At 43.5% G+C, this 9,060-nt stretch overlaps 1 pseudogene; it reads left to right on the top strand.

Moving 5' to 3' along the window:
• The first annotated feature begins 692 nt into the window (after positions 1–692).
• On the top strand, positions 693–785 carry LOC136307041 (small nucleolar RNA U3; annotated as a pseudogene).
• The last annotated feature ends 8,275 nt before the right edge of the window (positions 786–9,060 follow it).

Below are 9,060 nucleotides of genomic sequence, written 5' to 3'. Positions count from 1 at the left end.
TCCTCTCACACAGGACTGGTGCCCTGTGCTGCCCTGGTGCTGCCTTGCTGAGAGTCAGTGCCTTCGTGCAACCGTGGCTCTGGCCCCAGCTTGGGAGACCAGACTTGGAGCCGTGACCCAGAGCAGCCGTCAGGAACCTGGCTTGAGAGCATGGCCCAGAGCCCAGTGTCTGTCCAGCCAAATCTATATTCCCTCGTGGGGCTTTTGGATGCAAAACACACAGACAGGGCTCCAAAGAGAAACTCGCGGAGAGAAGGCAGTGGACAGAGGCCATGAAGCCACCATGGACGCCAGCTGCAATCCCAAAGGACAAGGAATGGAGAGGTTGAGTGGGGGAAGAAGGAAGAGAAAGAAGCTGAGACACAGTCATGAAGCCCGGGCCCAGGGACACCTGGAACTGTGGCTGGGCCCCTGAATTGTTGCCCAGTGGCCAGAGATGCCATTCCATGGCAAGCAGCTCCTGCAGCAGCTCCCTTGGATAGCCTGGACTCCCTGCCTGGGCTTTCCTGCTCAGGTACATGCTCATTGTGCTTGAGGGGACAGTTTCAGGATTGGACTCCAAGCAAGGGGCAAAGTGGAGCAGCTGACATGGGCTCAAAGAATAGCTCCTTCCTTTAGATCAGCGGTTCTCAACCTGTGGGTCGCGATCCCCAACCTGTGGGTCGGAAAATACATATTTATTATACAATATAAAGACTATACTTTCAGGGATCATTTCTATAGTTTGTTATTATACAATATATTTTTAAATAAAATATGTATTTCCGATGGCTTTAGGTGACCCCTGTGTTTTGGTCGTTCGACCCCCGCCAGGATCGCGACCCACAGGTTGAGAACAGCTGCTTTAGAGTTATGGTCCCTTCTCTGCCAGTTATGTCCCTCCTCCTCCTCTCCCCAACCTCTCCACTCATAGTCCTTACCCCTTTCCCTCCCTGAGGGCTCCCAGCTTCCTCTGCAGCTAACTCTCCACTGGGTGCCCCACCTTCCACCCGGGCCGCAGCGCCCAGAGGCAGGGCTGCCTGCTATCTGTGAGTCCCTGCAGCGCTGACGGGAGCCCTGGGGCATGGCCGAGGCTCAGTACCTCAGTCCGTGCTGGTAGGTGGGCGGAGGACTCACCTGCACAGCTTGTGGGTGGGTCCTATCTGGCCAGGTTTCTGCCAGTGAGAAGCCCTCCTACTTTAAGTTAGGCTTTTTGGTTTGTTTCATTAATTGATTCAAAGGCCTTGAAAACTGGTGATAGAAGACATACTGGTAAATAATATTTTGACAAGGGATTCGTCAAGACAGACACTACAAAAAAGTAGAATAAAACTTGGAAATGTCCCAGGGTATCTCCAAAACTCCTAATTGCTAATCTTGATATATCACTCTTTGGTTAAAGTGACCATGGTGGTTTAGAAAAGCAAATAAGTTGGGGGGGGGCATCCTGTAAGCCATCCTCAGTGATTTGTACTCCATGAGCATGAGTGTTTGAGACCTCGCAGCTGTCCCCTCTCTCTGGGGACAGAGAGGTTTGGGGCTGGATAAAGAGATCAGGGAGGACCAAGCTGCAGGTAGCCCAGCAAAGGTGAACAGGAGAACAGGGCACTGGCCCCTACTTTACTAGAGTGAAAAGTACATGGAGCCCTTCCCTTGCACCAGGAACCTCAGCGGTACTTCCCCTTCAGGAGGTGTAGGGCAGTGGCTCTGAGCTCCCCCAGTCACCGCTGTCCCCAGTGGGAAGGGTTACCTGAGGCCACTGAGGCCAGCTCCTTGTCTTGGGACAAAGATTGATTTGGGCCACTGTGGGGAGAACAGCTGTGGTGGGCTTGCTTGCTGGTTTCCCTGCTGCAAGCACTTTGCACTATTAGTGTGTGAACATGTGGCTTTCCACGTATGTGTCTCTATGCAAAGCAACGGGTGCTTTACCTCAGTGGCGAGTCTCCCAGATTGCTCTCTGGCCACTGCGAGTTGTGGTTCCCTGATTCCCTCAGCCACCACCACCACCGCTGGCCGAGGCTCAGTACAGAGCTCCCTATAGTTGCCTGGCAGCTGGCCTGTCTGATCCTGGCTGTCTGCTCACAAATGGGTATTAGTGGCACAAGAGCAGATTAACATGGTGACTGGCACCCAGCAATTTGATGGGCTGTCTGCTCACAAATGGGTATTAGTGGCACAAGAGCAGATTAACATGGTGGCCAGCACCCAGCAATTTAATGCTACCAGCTGGGCTAACTAAAGCGGTCAGCCTCCACCAGCTGCTAAGCTGCCCAGGCACCCATGTTTTCCCAACCTGGTAGTGGAGAGCAGTTCTGGCCCCAGAAAAGGGTGGGCCTCCCTTGGCCACCAAGTGATGCCTCAGATACAGGAGAAGATGTAGGTTGACACTAGAGGTTGCAAAGTTAGCACAGCACTAAAGAGTCGGTGAGACCCATAGCATTGAACATCTAAGTAAAATCCCACATTGCATCATAGCCAGAGAACTGAGCTCAGAAGCTAAGAGCTATGCCTAAGGTCCCAGAGCACAGGATTAAAGCTTGGACTCCTTCCTTGTCAATCTAATGTTCTTCCTGTTCCAACACATTGAAGATACACACACACACACACACACACGCACACACACACACACACACACACACATATCTTTCCACCATTTTTACTAATCTGAGTCTCTCTTTTACAGATTCGTTCACCTCACCATCTACCATTTCCTAAACACCTGCTGAGTGCCAGTCACTATGCTACGCACTGGGTTGCAGGAAGCAATAATGGCAGAAAGGATTAGAGGTGGGAACAGAGGTTACACAATGAACATCAATGGACAAGAGAAAATGAGGGAGTGGTGGCAGGGAAGACATCTCAGAAGGAACGAGCCACGATGTGGGTTGTGTTAGACAGGGTTAGACAACACCACAGTAACAGTGGCCCAAGCAAGGCATTTCTCTCTCCTGTAAAATTTTAGGGCTGGTATGGTGATTTGATCCACAAAGACCTCAGGGAATCAGGACCCTTGCACTCACTGTATTTCTATCTCATGGGCCAAAACGATGGTTAGCACTCCAGCCGGCACATCTGCATTTCAGTCAGCAGGACAGAAGGACAAAGAGGAAGGAGGCAGACATATGTTCACGAAACACTTGTATCAAGATGTTCAGTGTCAAGAACTATGAGGGGTCGACGGTTTTACCCAACACAAAAGCTAACAAATGAACCTGCCCATGTTATTTTAAAGGCTGGTAGAAGATGTGAGAACCGTGAGTCATAGACAAAGGACTCTTATTCACAGCACAGCAATCAGCATGAACATCAGCACGTTTGCTTCAATTCCTCTAGTCCCCATGTTGAGGGGGCAGTGCAGAAGGGCCTAGTGGATGCTACAAGTGAAGTGAGTTGCAGTACAGGAGAGGAACCCTGAGCTTAGGGAGCCCGGACTGTCTATAGTCAGAAATAAGCACACCTGCCATTGCTCCACTAGGAGACACTTCTTTTTCCAAGAGTATTTGCAGTAAAAATATCCTTTAAAAGATAGCTCAGAACAAAAGGCAGTTAGCGCCTCATTCACAAGATGTACAGAAATGCCAAACACCCAAGGGGAATGGACTCCCACTACATGGTTACATGGCAGCTTCATTCATGAGAGCCCCAAGCCAGAAACAGCCCAGGGACCCATCAACGAGAGAACAGATATATTCACACAGTGGACTACTGCTCACCAATAAAAAAAAACTGCCTGTAGTTGCAATAGCAAGGATGACCCTAAAAAATATAAGGCTGACTGAAACATATCAGACACAAAAGAATGCATAGCATATGGTTGATTTAAATGAAACTCTAGAACAGGGAAAACTAATAGATGGTGGGCAAAAATCAGAACAGTGGCTGCTTAGCACTAGGGAGAAGGTCAAGGATTGACTGGCAAGGGGCATTAGGGAACTTTACTGAATTGACGATCTTTATCTTGATAGATCTGTCAAGACTCACCAAATATACATTTAACACTTGTTTATTTCATTACACATACATTTTACATCAAAATGTTGTAAATAAATATATACTAAAGTATTTAGAGAGAAGGATACTGGTGATTGCAATTTATTTCTAAAATGAATCAAAAATAGGATTTTTAATGGATGGATAAAAGGTTGGACAGATGGGTAGGTAGATAGATAATAAAATAAGTAGCACATAGAAGTTCTGGCCAGAGCAATCAGACAAGACAAAGAAATAAAAGGCATCCATATCGGAAAAGAAGAAGTAAAGCTATCACTTTTTGCTGATGATATGATCCTATACATCGAAAACCCGAAGGACTCCACAAAAAGATTATTAGAAACAATAAACCAATACAGTAAGGTCGCAGGATACAAAATTAACATACAAAAGTCCATAGCCTTTCTATATGCCAACAATGAAATATTAGAAAACGAACTCAAAAAAATAATCCCCTTCACGATTGCAACAAAAAAAATAAAATACCTAGGAATAAACATAACAAAGAACGTAAAGGACCTATATAATGAAAATTACAAAGCATTGTTAAGGGAAATCGAAAAAGATACAATGAGATGGAAAAATATTCCTTGTTCTTGGATAGGAAGAATAAATATAATCAAAATGGCCATATTACCCAAAGCAATATACAAATTTAATGCAATTCCCATCAAAATCCCTATGAGATTTTTTAAAGAAATGGAACAAAAAATCATCAGATTTATATGGAACTATAAAAAACCCCGAATAGCCAAAACAATCCTAAGGAAAAAGAATGAAGCTGGGGGCATTACAATACCTGACTTTAAACTATATTATAGGGCCACGATAATCAAAACAGCATGGTATTGGCAAAAAAATAGACACTCAGACCAATGGAACAGAATAGAAAGCCCAGAAATAAAACCACATATATATGGTCAAATAATCTTTGATAAAGGGGCCAACAACACACAATGGAGAAAAGAAAGCCTCTTCAACAAATGGTGTTGGGAAAACTGGAAAGCCACATGCAAAAGAATGAAACTCGACTACAGCCTGTCCCCGTGTACTAAAATTAATTCAAAATGGATCAAAGACCTAAATATAAGACCTGAAACAATAAAGTACATAGAAGAAGACATAGGTACTAAAATCATGGACCTGGGTTTTAAAGAACATTTTATGAACTTGACGCCAATGGCAAGAGAAGTGAAGGCAAAGATAAATGAATGGGACTACATCAGAATTAAAAGTTTTTGCTCAGCAAGAGAAACTGATATCAAAATAAACAGACAGCCAACTATATGGGAACTGATATTTTCAAACGACAGCTCAGATAAGGGCCTAATATCCAAAATTTACAAAGAACTCATAAAACTCAACAACAAACAAACAAACAATCCAATAAAAAAATGAGAAGAGGACATGAACAGACACTTCTCCCAGGAAGAGATACAAATGGCCAACAGATATATGAAAAGATGCTCAGCTTCATTAGTTATTAGAGAAATGCAAATCAAAACTACAATGAGATACCACCTCACTCCTGTTAGATTAGCTATTATCAACAAGACGGGTAATAGCAAATGTTGGAGAGGCTGTGGAGAAAAAGGAACCCTCATTCACTGTTGGTGGGACTGTAAAGTAGTACAACCATTATGGAGGAAAGTATGGTGGTTCCTCAAAAAACTGCAAATAGAACTACCTTATGACCCAGCAATCCCTCTACTGGGTATATACCCCAAAACCTCAGAAACATTGATACGTGAAGACACATGTAGCCCCATGTTCATTGCAGCACTGTTCACAGTGGCCAAGACATGGAAACAACCAAAAAGCCCTTCAATAGAAGACTGGATAAAGAAGATGTGGCACATATACACTATGGAATACTACTCAGCCATAAGAAATGATGACATCAGATCATTTACAGCAAAATGGTGGGATCTTGATAACATTATAAGGAGTGAAATAAGCAAATCAGAAAAAAACAAGAACTACATGATTCCATACATTGGTGGAACATAAAAATGAGACTAAGAGACATGGACAAGAGTGTGGTGGTTACCAAGGGTGGGGGGGGGGAGGACATGGGAGGGAGGGAGGGAGAGAGTTAGGGGGAGGGGGAGGGGCACAGAGAACTAGATAGAGGGTGACGGAGGACAATCTGACTTTGGGCGAGGGGTTTGCAACATAATTTGATGACAAAATAACCTAGACATGTTTTCTTTGAATATATGTACCCTGATTTATTAATGTCATCCCATTACCATTAATAAAAATTTATTAAAAAAATAAATAAATAAATAAAATAAGTAGCACAGAATTGAAGAGGTGGCTACATAGGTGTCCACTATATAATTCTTACAATTTTTCTGTATATTTGAAATTTTCTATAATAAAATGTTAGAGTGAAGAGAAGAGGAGGCAGAAGTCTTTCACTAGCTGTCTTTTAAGAAGGTTCCCAGATGTTGCCACATGATGATACTTCTGCTTACATCCTATTGGACTGAACTTAGTCACGTGGCCATCCTCAGCAATGTCATCTAGGTCAGAGATCCTCAACCTTTTTTGGGCCACGGACCGGTTTAATGTCAGAAAATATTTTCACTGACCGGCCTTTAGGGTGGGACAGATAAATGTATCACGTGACCAAGACAAGAGTCAAGAGTGAGTCTTAGACGAATGTAACAGAGGGAATCTGGTCATTTTTTAAAAATAAAACATCATTCAGACTTAAATATAAATAAAACGGAAATAATGTAAGTTATTTATTTTTTCTCTGCGGACCGGTACTAAATGGCCCACGGACCAGTACCGGTCCGCAGCCCAAGGATTGGGGACCACTGATATAGGTGACCCTTGATCCAGAAAAAACTTCTAATACTGAGGAAAAAGGAGAAAACAGATCTACCAGCAGCCCCTGCTATCTGCAGGGCTGCTCTTAGCCCATGCCATGCCTCTTTGTAAATTATGAAGAGGCACACTTCCTCCTGGCACATGGGCCTAGTGCCTGGGTATAGCTTGAAGTGGAGCATGGGCTGGCTTCAGCTCTTACCCACCCCTCAGCTGGATGTCCTTGGACAGGTATGAACATGCACAGCATTCCCTTAAATATACAGCATAAAGTGGGGCAACTTTTTTTTTTTTAAAGGGTTGGCTTCTTAACAAAAATCAATTTAAATTTAATTTCAGAAATCTCTTCAGAATAAAAAGGGACTTGTTTCTGTGTTTGTTTAGTTTCCAATAATAAAGCTGTATTAGAATTTAGAATTTTATCCCTGGCTGGTTAGCTCAGTGGTAGAGTGTCAGCCCGGTGTGTGGAAGTCCAGGGTTCAATTTCCAGTCAGGGCACACAGGAGAAGTGCCCATCTACTTCTCCACTCTTCGCACTCCTCCTTATCTCTCTCTCTCTCTCTCTCTCTCTCTCTCTCTCTCTCTCCTCACCCCTCCCACAGCCATGGCTTGATTGGTTCAAGTGCATTGACCCTGGGTGCTGAGGATGGCTCCATGGATCCTCTGCCTCAGGTGCTAAAAATATCATTGATTGTCATCGTGGCCCAGTTGGGCAAAGCATTGGCCCCAGATGGGGGTTGCCAGCCCCTCCGGGGGATCCTGGCCAGGATGCATGAGGGTGTCTGTCTCTGTATCTCCCCTCCTCTCACTTAGAAAAGAAACAAACAAACAAAAATAATAGAATTTAGAATTTTAGGAAGACTATTTACTGGTTTCCATTATCCATGCTTTGACCTTTGGAAACTGTAAATGATGACAAAAACCCATAGGCATCTGGAGAAATGATGTCTTTTTAAAAAATCACCAATTTTTTCTTCCAAGGCCTTTGAGTATATCTAATGGTAAGCTGCTTCCTGCTGTGAAGAAACAGTTTAGATAGGTCTGCTGTCACCATGGAAGGAAGAGTATGTCCCAAAGTCTCTGAAAGAGTGAGCGGATACTTTAGACATGGAGTCGTCGCCTCATTAGGGAACGTCCTTTGAAAGAGTAAAGAGCCTGCCGCTCCACATGGGTTCCCACTAGTTCATCAGTGTCAAATCCCACATCTTGTTTGAGCTTGGAATTTGTTTGGAAGCAAAAGATGAGATTTAAAAAATGGAAACAGTTGATGAGCATTGCATAATCCAAGGTAGACCACTAGCTGTAGTGTTGCTCATGTCTCTTCATGTCGGGTATGTAGGATTTGGGTTGGAGCTATGAAATTGCAGGTGCCTGGAATTTTTGAGGAAGGCAGGGGGTAACCTTGGGCTTGGCTTGTTTGATTCCAGAGAGCCCAGCTGCTCTGGCCCTTGCTAAGAAGCAGTGCAGGAAGCTCAGGAACATGGGTATGTTTGTATCAGGGGGAGTGGAGTCCAGCAGCATTTATAGCTTGACAATCCTACTTTCTTCCTCTTTGGGACCTGCTTCCCTGGAGGGAGGGACAAGCACAGAGAACTCTCAGAGAGTTTTTCTTCTCAGAGATGGTTCTTTCACTCACCAAGCTGCTCAGCTAGAAACTTGAGTTGCTGAGTGATTGCCATGGTCCTCTACCTGGTCTCCACATACACTCACAGTAATCTATATAAATAAAAATGTAAATGTTTATTTGTTCAAAATCTTAAATCTCCAAAAGTTCTTCACCAATTGCTTTGAAATTTTGGGACAATGTTGCATTTGAATACGCGTGTGTTTTTATGTTTTTATATACCTACTATTATATAGATGTCACACCTGTGACAGGTAAAAACATGCTTTTTTAAAAAAACAGCGCCATCTGTTGGACGTAAAAGCAACACATGCTATACTAAATATTTTATGATTCCATTTCAATGTTATGGGAGAAATATAAATCACACATGGCTGAAGATATTTTCTATCGAATACGCAAGAAAAATTCAAATATGAACATGGATTTCATAGCAGAAATCTATAACAAAGCATTGATAATGATTGAAGATTTGTACTTAGAAATTGTGAACAAAGTCCTTGATTGGGAATGCCATCACCGAATCGATCTGCTGTTGCTTCATTCGATATAGAATTGTGTCGTGAACAAAATTACAACATGGGTGATCTTTTGGCATACGTGCAATCAAATATTCCTAAGCTAACACT

The sequence above is a fragment of the Saccopteryx bilineata genome, chromosome 5, assembly GCF_036850765.1.
Source record: "Saccopteryx bilineata isolate mSacBil1 chromosome 5, mSacBil1_pri_phased_curated, whole genome shotgun sequence".
Lineage (NCBI taxonomy): Eukaryota > Metazoa > Chordata > Mammalia > Chiroptera > Emballonuridae > Saccopteryx > Saccopteryx bilineata.
Note: the sequence above shows the minus strand (reverse complement) of the source record. Positions and strands in the feature narration are given on the sequence as shown.